General features: G+C 35.8%; 1 non-coding gene across 1 annotated transcript; it reads left to right on the top strand.

Moving 5' to 3' along the window:
• Positions 1-1,020: 1,020 nt before the first annotated feature.
• Positions 1,021-1,127, top strand: LOC120106828. Its single transcript, XR_005508844.1, has one exon. It is a non-coding gene; the product is annotated as a small nucleolar RNA R71 (small nucleolar RNA).
• Positions 1,128-19,349: the final 18,222 nt, after the last annotated feature.

Raw genomic sequence — 19,349 nt, 5'->3', positions numbered from 1 at the left:
AAAGAAATGTTAATCTTTACTTGTTTAAAGATATCCAGAATTTTTTGGTCAAGTATTCCCTTTTTAGCTGCAAGCAAGCACTGAGGGAATGGAGCAACTATTTTATGATGGGGTATTGAATCATTTTGTTCATTATCATTTTCATCCCTTTTCTCAATGGATTTTTTAGGTATGTCATCCTTCGTTGGAATTTCTTTGTTAATTATTTTTCCACTACGAAGGGTTGTGACAGACTTAACTTGTTCAAATTTAGGTTGGGATGAACTTGCTTCATAGACCTCATGTTGACCCTTTGGGTTAGATTGAGGTTGGGCTGGAAATGTCCCTTTTTTCCTAACATTGAGTTGAGCCTCAATTCTACCTATAGAATTTTTAAGTTCTTGAAGTGACTGCATGGTATTCTGATTTATTTGAGTCTGCCCTTGCATGAAGGTTTGCAAAGTATCTTCAAGGGATTTCCTATGTGGTGGCACATAAGGAGTAGGAACAGAATTTCCTTGAGATTCATTGACAGTGGGTCCATGTCTCCAACTAAAGTTAGGATGGTTTCGCCAATTAGGATTATATGTTTCTGGAAATGGTCTTTTATAAGTATTGGTGAAATTTGCTTGATCATGCAACACTTCTTGAAAAGCAGGGATTGTAGGACAATCCTTGGTCACATGTGCATTACTTTCACAAATTCCACATATACTTTCAACAAAAGTTTGTGCTTTTCCTAAATTAGCCTTGCTTAATTCCATGGCTTCAACCTTCCTAGTCAGATTAGCAATTTTTACATTGACATCATTATCATCTTTAATAAGATATATTCCTCCTTTTGTATTAGGTGCCATTTTAGATTTTTCATTTTTATCTGTTGTATCCCAAGCTTGTGCATTTTCTGCTAAAAGATCAAAATAATCCCAGGCTTCATTTAGTTCCTTACTCATGAATTCACCATTACACATCATTTCTACAAATTGTCTCATATTTGAGGACAAACTATCATAAAAGAAACTAATGACCCTCCAAATTTCATATCCATGATGTGGGCAAGCAAGCAGAAGGTCCTTAAATCTTTCCCAACACTGAAAAAATGTTTCTCCATCTTTTTGTGCGAAGTTCATGATATTTCTTCTAAGTGTGTTTGTTTTATGTATTAGAAAGAATTTCTTTAAAAATTCTCTTGTCATTTCTTGCCAGGTGGCTATGGTCCTAGGCCTTAAGGAGTGTAACCATGACTTAGCTTTTTCCTTTAAAGAAAAAGGAAATAACTTAAGCTTAACTACCTCTTCAGTGACATCATTGAAATGAAGTGTTGAACACACTTCATCAAATTCTTTTAGGTGCAAATAGGAACTTTCAGAATCAAGTCCGTGAAACTATGGGAGTAATTGGATTTCCTGGTTTCATGTCAAAAGCTCCCGCAGCAGTAGGAATAACCATACAAGATGGGGTACTGGTCCTAGTGGGTTGTAGATAATCACGAAGCGTTCTAATAGGTAAGTAATCTTGAAATTCATTATCTCCCTGATTACTACCATTATCTTCCATTTGATTATTTGAACTTTTATCCCTAGATTCAACTCGGAATAATCTTTTCGTTTTATCCCTTTGCCACAACCGCATATACTGACCAATTAACCAGTCGACTTTTTTTTTAATTATTATTATTATTTATTTATTTATTTATTTTGTATATATATATTTTTAGAGTTTTGGATGAGTATGAATATTACCTAAAGCTATGAATATTGACACCCTGCTACTAAAATTATTCACAATCAAACAGTATCAAAGCATAGCACCCTTATTTCTAATGTTTTCCTAAAAATTTCTAGACAGCTCCTAACTGGTTTGAAGAGTACACTTAAGCCTCCAATCCGGTCTAATAACCTAGTCGACCAGGTAAGCTCCCAGGTAAGTGGAGGGGTCACGATGCGTATAGCAAAGGTCCCACTTAAAACCCACTTTTCTCGAACAGAAACTGTCTCCCTTCAATCACTTAGAGGGACAAAGCTTGCCTAGACATCGATCGGGGTCATAGAGCGAAATTGGTGCAACTTTCAGTGGTCTTCATCCTATTGAGCTCAAATATCCTTAGGGGCCAACGTCTAGTTGATTTTAATTAGGCTTAGGATATTTATGCACTGGAATGATTTTTGGGCTAAGGACGAGTGATGAAATCCCGACCTTATCTTGTTAATGGGTTCAGCCCTTAGATTATTTTATACAAATGCTTTATACTATATGCAACAATCAAGAAAATTTTAACATTTTATGTTATGACATTAAATTGCATTTGAATAGTTGATCAAGCAAACTAGCTAAATTTTTTTTTTCTTTTTATTTATTTATTTTTTTTATTATTTTATTATTTTAATTAATAAATTTTTTTTAATTTTTTTAAACAAGAGTAAAATTCTAATGTAGGAAAAATAGGACTAGTATGAGCAAAATAGGAAAATTAATTTAAATACTCACGGCCGGAGTTTGTTCACTCCGGGAATCCAAAAATGTGATCTTGATCTTCCTCGTTACTGGTCTGCTTGTGTCACCCTTGAATCTGAAAAGATTTGAAATTTCAGCTGTGTTAGAAATAAAGAAAAATTGAAGAAACAAAAAGTAAAAGTTGAAATTTTGCAGCCTTGTTCTCGTTCGTACGTTGCAAATCCCCGGCAACGGCGCCAAAAACTTGCTACAACTTTAATCTTTCTCTTTTAAAAAGGAAAATTAAATGTAGAATACCCCAAGTATAGGGTGTAGCAAAGTAATATTCTCGGTGAGTCCGAGGTCGAATCCACAAAAACAGTGAACAAAAAACTAAAGGCTGAATAATATTCGGATTGACAAAAATATAACTAAGGCATCAGGATTCAGCCTAGCATTTCATCATGCTTTTCTTAAAATCACCTATTAATCATAATAAAATAGATTTAGTCTTATGGGCAGCATTACAGTAATTCTATTTTAAACTACAGGGATTTCTAAGCATCTGTTATACCCGGGGGAAATAACAAATCAAAGGAAATATATAAGTTTGAAATAATTTCTATCAATCTACTGCACCACAAATCTAAAACATTAAAATCCCATTGATGATTAAAGAAAATACATGAAGAAAATGTTAGGCTTTTCCCTAGCCTTAGCTAAAAAAGATTTAGCTATCCATATGAGATGCAAACATTTTTATAAAAGGCTTAGTAAAGAATAACTTAAAATAAACATAAATCCCTTTTTTTTTTTCTTTGGTTCAGAAAACAGGGTGCTCTGTTTTCTTCTCCCGGCTGCTTTCTCCCTTCCGTGGCCTTGGTTTCCTCTCTCGCCCGGCTGGGAAAATGCGGATGTTGGCTTCCCCCTCCTCTCTCGTTCTGTCCTCGGCTCCCCTTTGTCTCCACGGGCAGCAAAGACTTGGGATGCTTCGTTCCGAAGCGGGGAAGAATGGGAAGTCAAACGGCTATTGGGAACTTGGATGGATTCGGCCGGCTGTCTTCTCTCCTCCGTCGCTCGGTTGAGAAGACGGACCGGAAGAGAAGGTGTAGATGTTGTGCTTCGGTGATTCCCCCCTCCCTCTCACCTCTTGTCGGCTGCTTTTATAGACACCTTCAGCGTGTTGAAGGTGTGGCTGGGAAGATGGAAGGACGCTGGAAGATCGCCGTTCTAAATGGATGGAGAACGTGGCTGAAACGTCTGGAAGGAGGCTAAAACGTGGGATGAATGAAGTCTGGAACGCGTGGAAGATGAATGGTTGCTGCTGCTGAGAGATCACGGAACGGATGGGGAGCGTGGAGAGCAGAGGTGACTCGGCTGATGGCTTGAACGCGGACGGTTTGGCTTCGGAGTTCCCTTGCTGGAACAGGGGAGACGGAAGCCACGAATGAGACGCTGCTTGGAATGCATGGAATACGCGGGTGAGAAACGCTCGGAGATGACGAACGTTGGGAAGCTCCTCACGGACGCATGCTCTGTTCGTTGGGGAGTTTTTTCACGGATGAAAGAGCCGGTTTGGGAGTTTGGGAGACATTGATGTTGGGAAGTTGAGAAGACTCCTCTGATGGCTGAAATTCATTTGCTGTAAAGGAAGTGGAGAACTCGGCTTGGAATGGGAAGAAAATGTGAACCGTTGGGATGATTCCTCTTGGCATTGGATTGGACGTGTTCTGATGCATGAAAAACTTTGTTCCGAAACAGAGGAGGTGAGATGGATGGCTTTTGGGAAGTTTTGCTTTGAGTCAAAGAGCTTGGGGAGTTGAGATGCCTGCTCGGAGATGCTTGAATTGACTCGGATGGCTGTGAATTTGTTGAGCTTGGGCTACTGGTCATTGGGCTCAAACCCAATGTTATTGGGTTTCTTGGATTACTTGCATTCAAACATAAAAAAAAATTATTAATTAATCAATTTTATCAATAATGATTAGCTATAATGCTAATTAAAATGGTATGAAAATTGTACTTTTTGTGCTCTCATCACTATAGGATCCATTACTTGTTGCTTTTCAGAGACTTTCTCTTCAAGCTCAATTTTCCTCCCACTGCCTCTATCAAGGATAAACTATTTTTTCCAGAAAGACGGCATGTCGGCTCACAAACACATTGTAATCCTCTGAGATGTAAAAATTGTATCCTAATGACTCTTTAGGATATCCAATGAAACGAGCACTTATGGTCCTAGGCTCTAACTTGTCCGCCTATAGTCGCTTGACGTGGGCCGGACATCCCCAAATCTTGAGATGACCAAGACTCGGCTTCTTACCATGCCATATCTCATACGGTGTGGTAGGAACGGATTTAGAGGGAACTCTATTCAATAAATAAATCGCGAATAATAAGGCATCTCCCAAAGAAACATAGGTAGATCAGTGAAGCTCATCATGGATCGGACCATATCCAATAGAGTCCGATTCCTCCTCTCTGACACCCCGTTGAGTTGAGGTGTACCCGGAGGCATCCATTGTGAGACTATGCCATTCTCCTTGAGATAGTCCCGGAATTCTCCACTAAGGTATTCTCCTCCTCGATCTGATCGAAGAACCTTAAGGGTTTTTTCAGTCTGTTTTTCTACTTCATTTCTGAACTCTTTGAACTTTTCAAAAGACTCAGATTTGTATCTCATAAGATACACATACCCATATTGTGAATAGTCATCGGTAAAGGTAATGAAGTATGAATAACGACCTCTAGCTAGCACATCGAATGGGCCACACACATCAGTGTGTACCAGGGTAAGTATTTCAGTGGTCCTCTCCCCATGTGTGGAGTGATTGATTATAACCCTATTTGATTTTGATGAGCTCAAAGCATTTGAGTATATCTTATGTTTACTAATGAATTCAATCTAGTGTTTCAGTGAAAATCTTGTAAATTTATGGTTAAGTGTCTTTAGATTTAGTTCAAGACATTTTGGATAAGTTAAGAAGTCAATCCGAACCAAAGTCTGAGACTCGAGTCGACTCCGGGAGATTACGAGTCGACTCCAAGCGTATCAGAAGCACTGGCACAGGCTCGAGTCGACTCCGGAACATTTCGAGTCGACTCCGACTGAGAACAGACAGACGAACAGAAAGACTCAACTCAAAACCTGTCAGCGAGCCGACTCCTGAAGAGCGCGAGTCGACTCCGATGCTTGCCGAGTCGACTCCGGAGTAGTATGAGTCGACTCCAGGGGGTTACAGACAGAAAGACAGAGAAGGTATGTTGGACCCTGAGAGCCGAGTCGACTCCTGAGGAACGCAAGTCGACTCCGATGGTTGGCAGGTCGACTCCAAAGGAAGCGAGAGTCGACTCTCAGTGTAATACAAGGCAAAAGTCAGAGAGTAACTTTTGGACACTGAGAGCCGAGTCGACTCCCGCAAAGGGCGAGTCGACTCCCGAGACAGCGCGACCCCAAAAAGACAGAAGACTGCTTTTCGGATACTGAGAGCCGAGTCGACTCCAGAACAGTCCGAGTCGACTCCAAGACAGCACGAGCCAAAAGACAGAAGCTCGGAAGTTCGGACTCTGAGTGCCGAGTCGACTCCCAGAATTCACGAGTCGACTCGAGTGAGCAAAACTTGGAAAATGCATCCATGGATTCCTTGGGATGAGCCGACTCCAAAAGTGCCAGGTCAGCTCCAGACTTTGGGGAGTCGACTCCGAGTTAAGTCGAGTTGACTCCCAGTCGAGAAGAGCACTTTAATTCAAATCCGGAACAGTTGCCAAGCCGACTCCAGAAAAGCATGAGTCGACTCTTGCTGCAGCCGAGTCGACTCCAGATCGCGCGAGTCGACTCCGATCCCAACGGAAACATTGTCAGGATGTGCAGAATGTGCAGAACGGCTAGTAGATTGTGTCTAACGGCTAGTTTCTATGGGGAATGGCTTAAATAGCCACAGAGAACTGTAGCAAGGCAGAGAAGTAACATTCCTTTCAAAGAAAACACAATAACTTCATCTGCCAAAGGGATTTCAGCGGAAAAGAAGGAAGAGAGCCATTAACTCCATTCAACCAACTCTTCCCAGCATTAAGAAGTCTCCTTCTGCCTTCAAGTCTTCAAGACATTCAAGAGGAGACCCAAAGTTCGAGAAGCCCTCCACTACATCATCATAAACTTGTTTGAGGGCTCTTAACTTTTCTATTATTCATATTGCTGAATATCTGCTTATTTAGAAGCTGTATTTTTCTCTTTGTTCTTTCTATCCATTTGGTCCTTACTTGATTCAATCAGGGGATTGAATCAAGGGTGTAAAGGTTTGTTGGTGAGCCTAGGTTGAAACCAACGTGTCAGGGTTCGATTGTGATCCCAGGAAAACAATCGGGTGGTTCTAGTCGGTGAGCCTGGAAAAACCGACCGAGTTCGTTGTGACCTCGTAAAACAACAAGTTAGGTTGTGAGCTTGTAAAACAACCGGCTGTAATCCAAGGGGTTATAGTGAATACCCAAGTGAGGCTTGGGGAGTGGACGTAGGAGCAAGGGTTAGCTCCGAACCACTATAAAATCTTTGTGTTTGTGATTGCCTTGTCATCTCTTACTTTCATTTCATTCACTGCATATAGCATCTAATTAATTAACTTACAAAAAGTATTAATTAGTTATCCACAGACATTTTAATTGCAATAATTATTTTAAAACCCCAATTCACCCCCCCTCTTGGGTTGTCTATCTGGGCAATAAGTGGTATCAGAGCCTGAACTCTACTACCCAAAGAGTAAAAGATCAAAATGACAACCCCATTTGGATCTTCTCACATTGAGGGCCAGTCCACACATAGACCTCCATTCTTTAATGGATCCGACTACTCATATTGGAAGGCTAGGATGAGAATATTTATCCAAGCCCAAGACTATGAGATGTGGACCATCATACTAAATGGACCATACATCCCATCCATTCATGTAGAAGGTGTCACTGTATCCAAGCTTGAAAATGATTGGGATGACAATGACATAAGGAAGGCACAACTAAATGCCAAAGCCATGAATGTACTTTATTGTTCTTTAATAGAAATGAATTCAATAGAGTCTCTACTTGCAATTCTGCAAAAGAATTTGGGATAGACTGAAGTGACACACGAGGGCACAAATCAAGTAAAAGAATCAAAATAAATATATTAGTTCATAAGTATGAATTATTTAAAATGGATTCTAATGAAACAATCACTTGCATGTTCACTAGATTCACTGACATTGTCAATGGCCTAAAAGTCTTGGCAAAAATTATTCTAACAGTGAGCTTGTCAGGAAGATTCTTCGTTGTCTACCAAGGTCATGGGAAGCCAAAGTGACGGCAATTCAAGAAGCCAAGGACTTGAACAAGCTTCCACTTGAGGAGCTTTCTTGGATCCTTAATGAGCACGAGCTCACAATGAAACAACACAGCGAAGAAGAATCCTCTCATAAGAAAAAGGTAATAGCTCTCAAATCTACTTCTTCTAACAAGGATTTATCTTGCAGTAGCAGCAGTGAAGAAGAAGATCATGAGGGAGATGATGATGAGGCTCTTCTCGTACGTAAGTTCAAAAAATTCATCAACCGAAAGAAGTCCTTTCATCAAAGGAAGGTCCCTCAAGTTCCTATTACAAGGATAAAGGTAAGGAAAGGAAAAATGAGGGAATCGGATGCTACGAATGTAAGAAGCCGGGACACTTCAGAGCGGACTGTCCTTTGCTCAAGAAGCCAGCAAGCACAAGAAAAAGAAAGTCCTCTTCTCCACCTTATCGGACTCCGATACATCATCTTCATCATCGGAGGAGGAACAAGAAGAAAAGGCCAATCTATGCTTTATGGCAAACGAAAATGAAGGTAACATCTGAAACGCATTTAGATTTTAATTTGATGAGTTATATGATGCGTTTAACGAATTAATGAATGAATATAAGACAATAAGCCTTAAGAATAAAGAGCTAAAACTAACCAATCAATCTCACCTCCATAAATACGATAAATTAGTTAAGGATAAGGATTTTATCACTAAAGAAAATTTAGAACTTAAGACAAGCAACCAAATGTTAACTCAAAAAACTCATACCTTAAGTAAAGATAACGAAAAAACTAACCAAGGAAATTTCTGAACTTAAAAAGGATAAGCAAACTATTGGAGGTAATTTCACAAAAGACTTAAATGCACTAAAAACAGAAAAACAAAAATTGACACTAGAACTTGAAAAGTACAAGCCTTTTGTAGAAAAATTTACATATAGCTCAGAAAAATTAGAAATGATACTCAATAGTCAACGAGCTGTGTTTAATAGAGCCGGTTTAGGGTATAAATCTAAGAATAAGCAAAAGCTCCTTAGTAATTTCTTTGTGAAAGCAGGAGAAAGTGAAACTAAGAATATAACCTGTTTTTGCTGTGGAAAAGTAGGACATAAAGCTAATATGTGTGACCATAGGAAAGGAAAAGCTAAAAGAAAAATTAAAAAGGTTTGGATTCCAAAAGGAACCAACATTACTAACCATGAAGGACCTAAGAAAACTTGGGTACCTAAAATTGTATGATTTCTTTGTGTAGGAGTGTCTTGCAGCCAAGGTCGACAAAAACTGTTGGTACTTAGATAGTGCTGCTCAAGACACATGACGGGTGACAAAGACCAATTCTTCACCCTTGAGCCCAAGAAGGGAGGTCCTGTGACATTTGGAGACAATAACCAAGGTCACATCATTGGTATAGGTAAAGTACAAATTATCCCTTCAACTTTTATTGATAATGTTCGATATGTTGATGGTCTTAAGCATAATCTACTTAGCATTAGTCAATTATGTGATAGAGGTTTTGATGTGTTGTTCAAACCATCACTATGCATCATAACCAACTCAAATGACAATAGTTTAGTTTTTAAAGGAATAAGACGTGGGAATGTGTATGTAGTAGACCTTGAGGATCTTGCCAAACATAACCCATGTTTAGTTGTTAATGCAAACTAAGGATAGGTTTGGCCCAAAACTAAAGTTTGAAAAGAATAAGATATGTGAAGCTTGTCAATATGGCAAACAATCAAGGAACTCCTTTAAATTCATAAATTGTGTCTCTACCTCTAGACCTCTAGAACTACTACACATGGATCTATTCAGACCAACTAGAACCACAAGTCTAGAGGAAATAAATATAGTCTAGTTATTGTAGATGACTTTTCTAGATATACTTGGGTCATGTTCTTAGCTCATAAAGATCAAGCATTTTCAGTTTTTAAGAAATTTCATAAGGAAGTAACAAATGCTAGAGATACTTCAGTCATAGCTATTAGAAGTGACCATAGAACCGAATTTGAAAATCATTTATTTGATGAGTTTTGTAGTAAAAAGGGAATAACTCATAATTTTTCTGCACCTAGGACTCCACAACAAAATGGAGTTGTAGAAAGGAAAAATAGAACCCTAGAGAAATGGCTAGAATCATGCTATGTGAAAGTAACCTCCCTAAGTACTTTTGGAGAGAAGCCATTAATACCTCATGTCATATACTAAATAGAGTTTTATTGAGACCCCATTATAAAGAAAACACCTTATGAACTTTGGAAAAAACAGAAAACCAAAGGTAAACTATTTTCATGTCTTTGGATGTAGGTGTTTTGTACATAATAATGGAAAAGATAATCTAAGTAAATTTGACTCTAAATCTGATGAGGATATATTTGGGGGTATTCTACAACTAGTAAAGCCTATAGAGTCTTTAATAAAAGAATCCTTGTTATTGAAGAATCAATACATGTAGTTTTTGATGACTCTAGTGATAATTCTTCTAGCAAGAGAGTTGATCTTGATGATGATGCTGAAATACTTGAAGAAAAGATTGATGAGATGACATTACAAGAAGATGAATAAAAATTAATTGGAAATGCATCATCAAGCAAGAGGCTGTTGTGGATCATGGGCTGACTAAGGCTTGGAAGTATGCTCATGGGCATCTAAGGATTTAATTTTAGATGATCCATCTCAACCTGTTAGGACTAGAGCATCTCTTAGGAACTTAAATAATCATCTAGCTTTTGTCTCACATTTTAAACCCAAACACATAGAAGAAGCTGAAAAAGATGTAAATTGGATAAATGCAATGCAAGAAGAATTAAACCAATTTACTAGAAACAAGGTATGGAACCTAGTTGAACGACCCTCTGAATATTCAATTATAGGTACCAAATGGATATATAAAAATAAACTTGATGAAAATGAAATTGTAATTAGGAATAAGGCTAGACTAGTAGCAAAGGTGATGACCCAAAGATTGATTTTGATGATCACAAAACCTTGAAGTATAAATACTAATGTTTGTGTTGCAAGGAGAAAGAATTTATTTTGCAAGGAACATAGCAAGATTGGAAGAATACAAGAAGGCCTCCCAAAGCTCTCAAGAAAAGTTGGAAGAAAGCTACAATTTATTGGCCCAAGTTTCAAGTTTAAAGAATTCAAGTTGGAGGAGCAAATTTAAAGAAAAATTCAAAAGAATAGTCCTCGAGTCGACTCCGGGAAAGTTTAGAGTCGACTCTGGCACCTAGAGTTTCAAGAAACAGTGCTCGAGTCACGACTTCACCGATACTCCTACGAGTCGACTCCGACTGAGAACAAACAAAAAGACAGAGAGTTGATTTTCAGCGCTACAGTGATCTCGAGTCGACTCCAACATTCAGTGCTACAGTGCGGAGTCCGACTCCCAGCTATAGTACCGGCAGACTACTATTCACGAGTCGACTCCTATTTCAGCCGAGTCGACTCCTGCTTCAAGCCGAGTCGACTCCTGCTTCAGCCGAGGTCGACTCTAGCCACGCTGGGAGGCATCAACAGCTAGTTTTTTTCTTGATTCCCAACGGCTCTATTTTTGTCTCTAACGGCTAGATTTTTTGTTTCACTCCCTCTAAAGCTATAAAATCAAGAGGAGAGCTAGGGAAGAGGCATGGAAGTGGGAGAAAACATTTAGGAAAGAGATTTAAAGAGATTACAAGGAAAATCTCCCATAAGCACAAAAAGGGCCATCCAAAGTAAATAGAGAGAAGAAGAGCATCCAAGTGAATCCCAAAGCTTCCTCTCCATCCGTGTGCTGCCTCGTGATCCTCTACTTCGTGCCAAATCAGAAGAGGGTCCAAGTAAAGAAGAAGCCGAGCTCCTTCATCTTCAAAACTGCGTTTTGAGGGCTTCTCTTTACTCTATTTGTTATATTTGTTATATTTGCTTGTTTAAGAAGCTTTGATTTGTTTTTAAACCTTTGTTTTAATATCTTGTAACTTGATTCAAATCAAGGGATTGAATCAAGGGGTTTAAGGTTTGTTGGTGAGCCCAAAGGGAAAACAACGGTGGTTAGGTTTGGTTGGTGAGTCGAGGGTAAAACCAACGTGTAAAGGTTCGATTGTGATCCCGGAAAAACAATCGGGGTGGTTCTAGTCGGTGAGCCTGGAAAAACCGACCGAGTTCGTTGTGCGCTCGTAAAACAACAAGTTGGGTTGTGAGCTTGTAAAACAACCGGCTGTAATCTGGGATTATAGTGAAATTCCAAGAGGTCTTGGGGAGTGGATGTAGGTGCTGGGGTGCACCGAACCACTATACATCTTTGTGTTTGTGATGCCTTATCTCTTGTATTTCATGCCTTCCATTCATGCTTGATTGTGTAAATCTCTAGCTTTGTTTCTATAGAGTTATAAGTGATTTGCTTAGCTTCCACTCCATTCTTACCATACACATAGATTAAAATTGATCATACAACTATAATTATATTTTAGATCAATTGCACCCTAAAGCCATAGTATAAATTGCTCTAGCTTAATCTTCCACTGCTTTACTTGTAATTGCCTAGAGCTTAAGTAAATAACATCCTATTATTCCCGCTGCTTCTATTCAAAGTAAAAATAGGGAACATATTTTTAGAAAACCCAATTCACCCCCCTCTTGGGTTGTCCACCTTGGGCAACAAGTGGTATCAGAGCAGGTGTGCTCTAAAGTTAATTGTTGATCTCACGATCCAGAGCCAAATCATGACAACTCCAAATAGATAGTTTTCTAGAAGAGGGACAATTAATTGATAGACCTCCACTATTTATGGCATAGACTACATCATTTGGAAAGCACGCATTGCGCATTTTTTATTCAATACAAACTATTATTTATGGAAATCATAATAAATGACCTTCACACACTCTCTCAAACTGTTAATGAAAAAAGACTTAGCACAATTGAATGATAATGCTATGAACATACTATATGTGCTATCCATGAAACTATATTTAATAAGATTTCTGCATGCTTATCTGCTAAAGAATCTGGATACTTTAAAAAATATTAATGATAAATCTCAGATTAGCTCACATGTGCTCAATTACATACTACAGTGAAACTGCAGAATCTCCCTTATCAGACGAGTTCGACTCCCAGTTTGTCCGAGTCGACTCCTAGAGGAAAACAGTCTGAAAGGCAGAGACTCAGTTTTTCAGACCCTGTCAGCGAGTCGCACTCCAGAAAGGTTCGAGTCGACTCCGATGGTTGCCGAGTCGACTCCCCGACGTTTCGAGTCGACTCCTAAGGGTAACAGAAGAAAGACAGAACGATGTATTCAGACCCTGCAACCGAGTCGACTCCAGAAGGTTACGAGTCGACTCCGAAGTTTGGCGAGTCGACTCCTAGTTACGTCCGAGTCGACTCTCAGAAGAAAGCAAGCACTAAAAGGCAAAGAACCAACTTCGGGGACTCTGAGAGCCGAGTGACTCCAAGGCTCTAGAGTCGACTCCCAAGTCAGCCGAGTCGACTCCAAAACGATCCGAGTCGACTCCGAGGCAGTTCAGCTCCAAAAAACTACAAAAGGTAACTAACTTGTGCTTTATGGACAAGAAGATAAGGTAAAATCTGAATCTACTTTTACATCCAATGATTCTCAAGAAGAATTCCCTTATGATGAATTATTAAATGCTTTTCATGATTTGTATGTGAATGTAGACAATTAGCTATAAAGAATAAAATCTTAAGAAACTAAATCTGAAAATATTTAAAAGAAAGAAATTCTAGTGATGGACGATACAAGATAAACTAAATTCTGAAAATGAAAGCTTAAGGTTAAATTTTAGAACATTGATTCAAAAAAATCAGAGTTTAATTAAAGAAATCAAAACTTAAGTAAAGAATTAATCAATTAAAATCTTTTATTAACAAATTCACCGTAAGTTCAGAACGATTAAAAATGATGTTTGGAAAGCCCAATATGTTGCTTATGATAAATCAAAACTTGGCTTGACTCCTTTACTTAACAATAAATCCTAGAGAAAAAGGTTAATCAATTCACCAAGCAAACCATGAATATAGATAACTTATTTCAAACCATGAAAAGAATGGGCATAACAACTTTTTCCATCGTTCTAACCAATTAAATCAAATGGTAAAGTTATTACTATTAAACAGATTTGGGTTCCAAAAAGGAACCATATGTCCTAACTCTCAAGGACCCAAGCAAGCTTGGGTACCAAAATGAAAATATGAGGATGTAGACATAGGTGTGCCAAGATACCCATGGAACAAAAGAAACTTAAAATATACTTATGAAAAGTAATTAACAAAAATAATAATAATGAAATCAATAATCCTTGCATCTCATCATTATTTTTGCTTTAGTATTTGATATGAATTGCAAGTATTGATCAATTTTGGTGATATAGAAAATACTTTTGGAAATAAATCAAATCATTTCATTTTATAGTATACTTTACTCACTATTGGACAAGTTGCTAAATAGATTAATCAATTTATTAAAGAATAACTCTATGAATTCTCTATATGCTTGATTGAGAGTTTTTTATCCATGGCATTATTGTTTTATTGATCATAGATATGATAATGTGTACTTGGTGTGCTTTTGAAATATATGCACTATGAATACCAAGATTAAAGAAACCATCTTTGGCATATAAAATCAACTCATGCTAGTATGTACTTAATCTCAAAAGACCTTGCCATTGGCTACTTAGATTATTTTCTGAAAGATCAAAGTTTGCCATGCATGCTAACTAAGGAAACAAACCAAAAATCAATTTCTAAATCTAAAGATGTTGTTTCCATCACTAAGTTTTCAAAAGCTTACATTGGATTGTGTTCTTGGCAAATAAAATTGAAATATTTTCTGTATTTGCTAAATCTTGTAAAAGTGTTTCAAATGAATAAAGGTTTCCAAACTGTGAAGATAAAGAGTATCATGGCACAGTGTTTGAAAACTAAAATCCTGATAAAGTTTATACAGAAATTAATTTATTTCAGCACCAAAGACACCTTAAGTAAAATAGGGCTTAATAGAATTCCTGAAGAAATGAAAAAGACAATTGTGTATGATAGTCATCTACTTAATGATTTTTTTTTAAAGGTATCATCACTGCTTGTCATACATATGACTTCTATTAGATCTATTTTTGGATGAAAACTCTTTTGATCTCTGAAAAAATAGGAAAATGAACCTATTGCATATCTCTCATATTTTTCAGTCGTACTACTATGCTTGATATGTCTTATGAAAATAATGCCAAATCTGATAAAGATATGTCTATCCTTGGATATCATTCATCAAGCAATGCATATAGGAATTCAATGAAAAGATTCGAGTAGTAGAAATATCAATTCATTTTGTTCCTTATGAGATAATGTATTTATTATCAAATACTAAAATAAAATTATATATGTATATGGTTAATTCTTTTACATATAACAATCGTAAAACTTGGTTAATTATTATGACCAAATTGAGTTTTTCCAGAAATGCACTTAATGAAGAAAAATTGGTGACTACTAAAAGATTCATCAAGAAAAGATGAATAAAATCTTGATAGATATCTTGCATGATTAGAAGTAAAGATCACCATTATCATTGCTTTGCTTTCATGACTTTAATTCTGTCAAAATGAATGTGTAGAATGCACCTCCTATGTGGTTATTTCATTAAAAAGGAGATCTATGTAAATAACCACCATATTTGAAAACACTCATTACAAATATGTTTAAAGCAATATATAATTTGGAACAAGCATCAAAAGCATGATATAAAAGCTTAAGTAACCTTTTTGATAGAAAGTAATAGTGATAAAATCCTTACATCAAAAGAAGAATTTGTGATATTTATTTGCTCAAAGTATGCATTGATGACATCATTTTTGGGTTCTACTAATGAAGAGTTATATGAAGATTTTACTTAGCTCATGTAAGGTGAGTTTTGAAAATATGTATGATGAATGAATTAACATCTCTCTCAAACTCCAAATTAAGACAAACAAGAAAGGGGATCTTCATTGACCAAAGTTAGTCCACAAGAAAACTCTTATAGAAGATTGGCATGAAGAAGGTATGTCTATGACCCCATCTTGTAGAATTTGAAAAGGATGAGCAAAGTAGATCTATTGTTTTAAAGCTGTATTGAAGCATGATAGAATAATTATTTTATCATACAGCTAGTAGACCAGATTGTATGCTCATTATGTGCCCTTGTGCAAGACTTCTATCTAACTCTAATGAATCATATTTTATTGATAACAAATGAATCATAATCTGAATTTTGATAGAAATAATTGTTTAAGGCAATTTGATCAAAACTTAGCTAGCATGCCTTATTGATAATTATCTTAAGCAAATAGAATCTAAGCTAAATTGATTTTGAAAATAAGAAATTGATTTGACCTTGATAAATCTTCCTATTGCTTCACATGCTTGTCTTGAACCTTTTGGTTAATGAAACTATCTTAAGTTCAAGTGACATGTGTTTGCTTATATTTGGCAATCTCTTGAGTAAAATGACTCAACATTCAATTGTTGTCATATCTTACGATTGAGTCACCTAGTTAAGAAATATGCTATATGAATTTTTGTATCTTGAAGAAACTAATGACTTTCCTTCAAGAAAGAAAAGAATTTTGTTAATAATGCAGGATCCTTGAGCAAGAAAATGAGAGATTTCAACTTGAAGGATATCTCCATGTAAGATACAATAAACATTCACCTGCAAACAAGAGAGAGGACCTTCTTCAGCCAAAAGTTCATACATAAGAAATCTAGTAGGTATCTGACTTGAAGAATGCAGAATGAATCGGTAATTTTAGAGACCTCTCTCATAAATTAGCTAAGCAAAGTCAATAACTTAATCTTATTGTGGCATGATTAAAATCTTTAAATATTAATTTCTAGATATCATGTCTATATATACATTAATTGACTTATGCTTTTAGAAATTGTTTCATGGTTTGCTCAAACTAAAATATTTCTTTGCCTATATCATAACCATGAAATACACAAGTATATGCATAAAATTTTGATTTAAAATAACTTGTGAGAAGTTATGAATCCTTGAGCACAATGAAAATGTTGTTTGCATGATATACATCTATATGATACATAAGATTATTTCTTTATTCTGCTCTTTCATGTAAATTACTTGAGAATGACAAAAAGAGAGAGAGATAAAGAAAAGAAAAATGGATATTATTCAAGAGATGAAAAATCTAAGCAAAGGCAAGTACTCCAATCTTAAGGAAAAGCAAAACAAGCATAATATATCGGCACATTAGGAGGAATAAAATCCATAATTAATTACACTTAAACAGGGAGAGTTTGAAGTGAACATTTTAACCTTTCTATATTGCTCATCATAGGGATGGTGCCAATGGAGAGGCTAGTGGTAGTACCCGGCACTATTTGACCCAACTATTCGGTGTAGGGCATATTAGGGACGGCACAAGAGGGAGGCTAGTGGTAGTACCTCGTGCCCCTTCCCAACTCCACCGGATAGGGAGCAAATAGAGTATAGAGCATAAGAAAGTAAAAAATGAAAGACAAAGTTAATGAAAGTATATAAGAAGAATCAAGTCATTTTTTTAAATCACTTGAAAATACAATTTAAGGATGAAATCAATGCAAGATTATATTTAAATAGGGGGAGTTTATTTGAAAAGAATTGATTTTGATCCTTGACATGCTTGTTCTTATTATTTTAATGCATGACTTAACACATAATATATTTTGCATGTGGCATGATGTCTTGAATTATGGGTTCTCAATATTTTGTAATGCTTCATGCTTGGATAATTTGATTGAATGTTTGGAATACTACATAAAATTTTTTTTGGTATTATTGAAAAGAAATTTCAGATTTGTCGTTCACAATCATTGTTAAAATCTGAAAGGTGAATAAATTTGTAAAAAGAAGAAGAGAAGGATATCTCTATTTAAGCAAAATGAATTGAGTTTGTTTTATCCTTCAACTTGCTTAACTTTGGTATATAATGTTCTAATTCATACCAAAACTCAACATAAATACAAATATTCTGAATATGCTCTTATATGTTTGAAATATGTGTTTTCAATCGTAATAATTTAAGATGAGCTACAATGTGAAAGATACATATCTCAAATTATGATTTTGAAAGCCTCTATTGAAAATCCTTATGTAATTCAGAATCTGATTTTGTATAAAAGCTTAAACTCAATATGATTTCTAAATAAATTCTTAATGTAAGAAAAACAGAATTAATTTTGATGCCTTGGTTGATTGCTCCGATACGCATCCGAAACATATCATCTCTTATCTTTAAAGTGTACTAATATTGGTCCAAATGATGTGTCTTTCAATGATCTTAATTGCAAACAAATATTTTTAAAATATGATTTTATTTTGATATTAAAAAGATTTATTGTGCTTCATGTATACATTGCTGAAAAACTATGATTAAGAAATTGAGTTCTATAAATATATATACTTCAATGATCATCTATATGTTTTTCTCCCTACATTATTAAAGATCTCCATCAATATAAATATATTATTAGAGAGTGAATGATCTTAAGTCTAGAAACACTTCAGCTCACTCAAATGATTCTTAAAAGAAAGAAAATGTAAATGCTTTTGAAAGAATTTAAGCTTCAAATGAATCATTTTTCTGATTAATATTTCAGTACAGTTTCTCAAAAATTAAGAGGAAGCATAAGTTGTTCTTGAAAGATTAAAAAGAGTGATTGCTATAAATTTTGAATAATTCTAGATCACTCTACATTCTTGATATCATAGAGTTTCAGTTTTATTCACGTTTATCATTAAAATCTGAAATTCAACAAAAGAAAAGAATGATTAAAGAAGAATGCATCTTTTGAGGGGGAGCTTTAGATATTCAGTATCTTATCCTAAAGTTACTTTAATGCATACTTTGAATTTTATGGATTGATTTTGACGAACCTCCTTATATTGCAAGACTTGCTTTAATTATTAATAAGTTTATACCTTGAGATGAGTTCTATAAAGGTTGTCTTATCTCAAACCTTGAGTCTTATAAAAATAAGCTGAAATTTATAGAAAATATATTTTCGAGATTGACAATTTTATTAAATTCTAAACTCTTAAACGGAATGATCAATTGAGGGGGGAAAGAAAATTTCAGGAGAGATCTTATGGAACTTAATTGCATAAATCCATAACTAAAGGCAAGAGAAAGAATACTAAATGAGAAGTAATTCTAATACTCTCCAATATGTATCATCTGAAATTTAAATCTGAAAATCTTTATGATACATCTTGAGGCGTGTTATTTGGTTAATATATCTTCTGCACAAATCATGAACCAAATTGCAATTCAAACAGTTGATCTTAAGAGCCTCTAACTTAATGAAAAAAAAGGAGAGAATAATGTGTTGAATGTTCTTGAGTATCTCTTAGGAAATCTATTTTTGGAATTTACTAATGAGTTCTTATTGGCTTGTTCTTTAGAACTTCAATTCTTATGCCAATTCATTATTATATGTACCAAATTGTGCTTATTTTCTAAAGGAATAAAAGAAAGTCTTTAAAAGAGCTCTAAGATGTATCAAAAATTGCATGGATCCATATTTTGGTATTTGTGCCCCAATGCTCTTATTATCATAAAAGAACTTTGAAGTCATTAAGAATTAATGATCCAACAT

This window comes from Phoenix dactylifera, unplaced genomic scaffold, assembly GCF_009389715.1.
Source record: "Phoenix dactylifera cultivar Barhee BC4 unplaced genomic scaffold, palm_55x_up_171113_PBpolish2nd_filt_p 000652F, whole genome shotgun sequence".
NCBI lineage: Eukaryota > Viridiplantae > Streptophyta > Magnoliopsida > Arecales > Arecaceae > Phoenix > Phoenix dactylifera.
The sequence above is the reverse complement of the archived record's forward strand: the minus strand, read 5'-3'. Positions and strand labels throughout refer to the sequence as shown.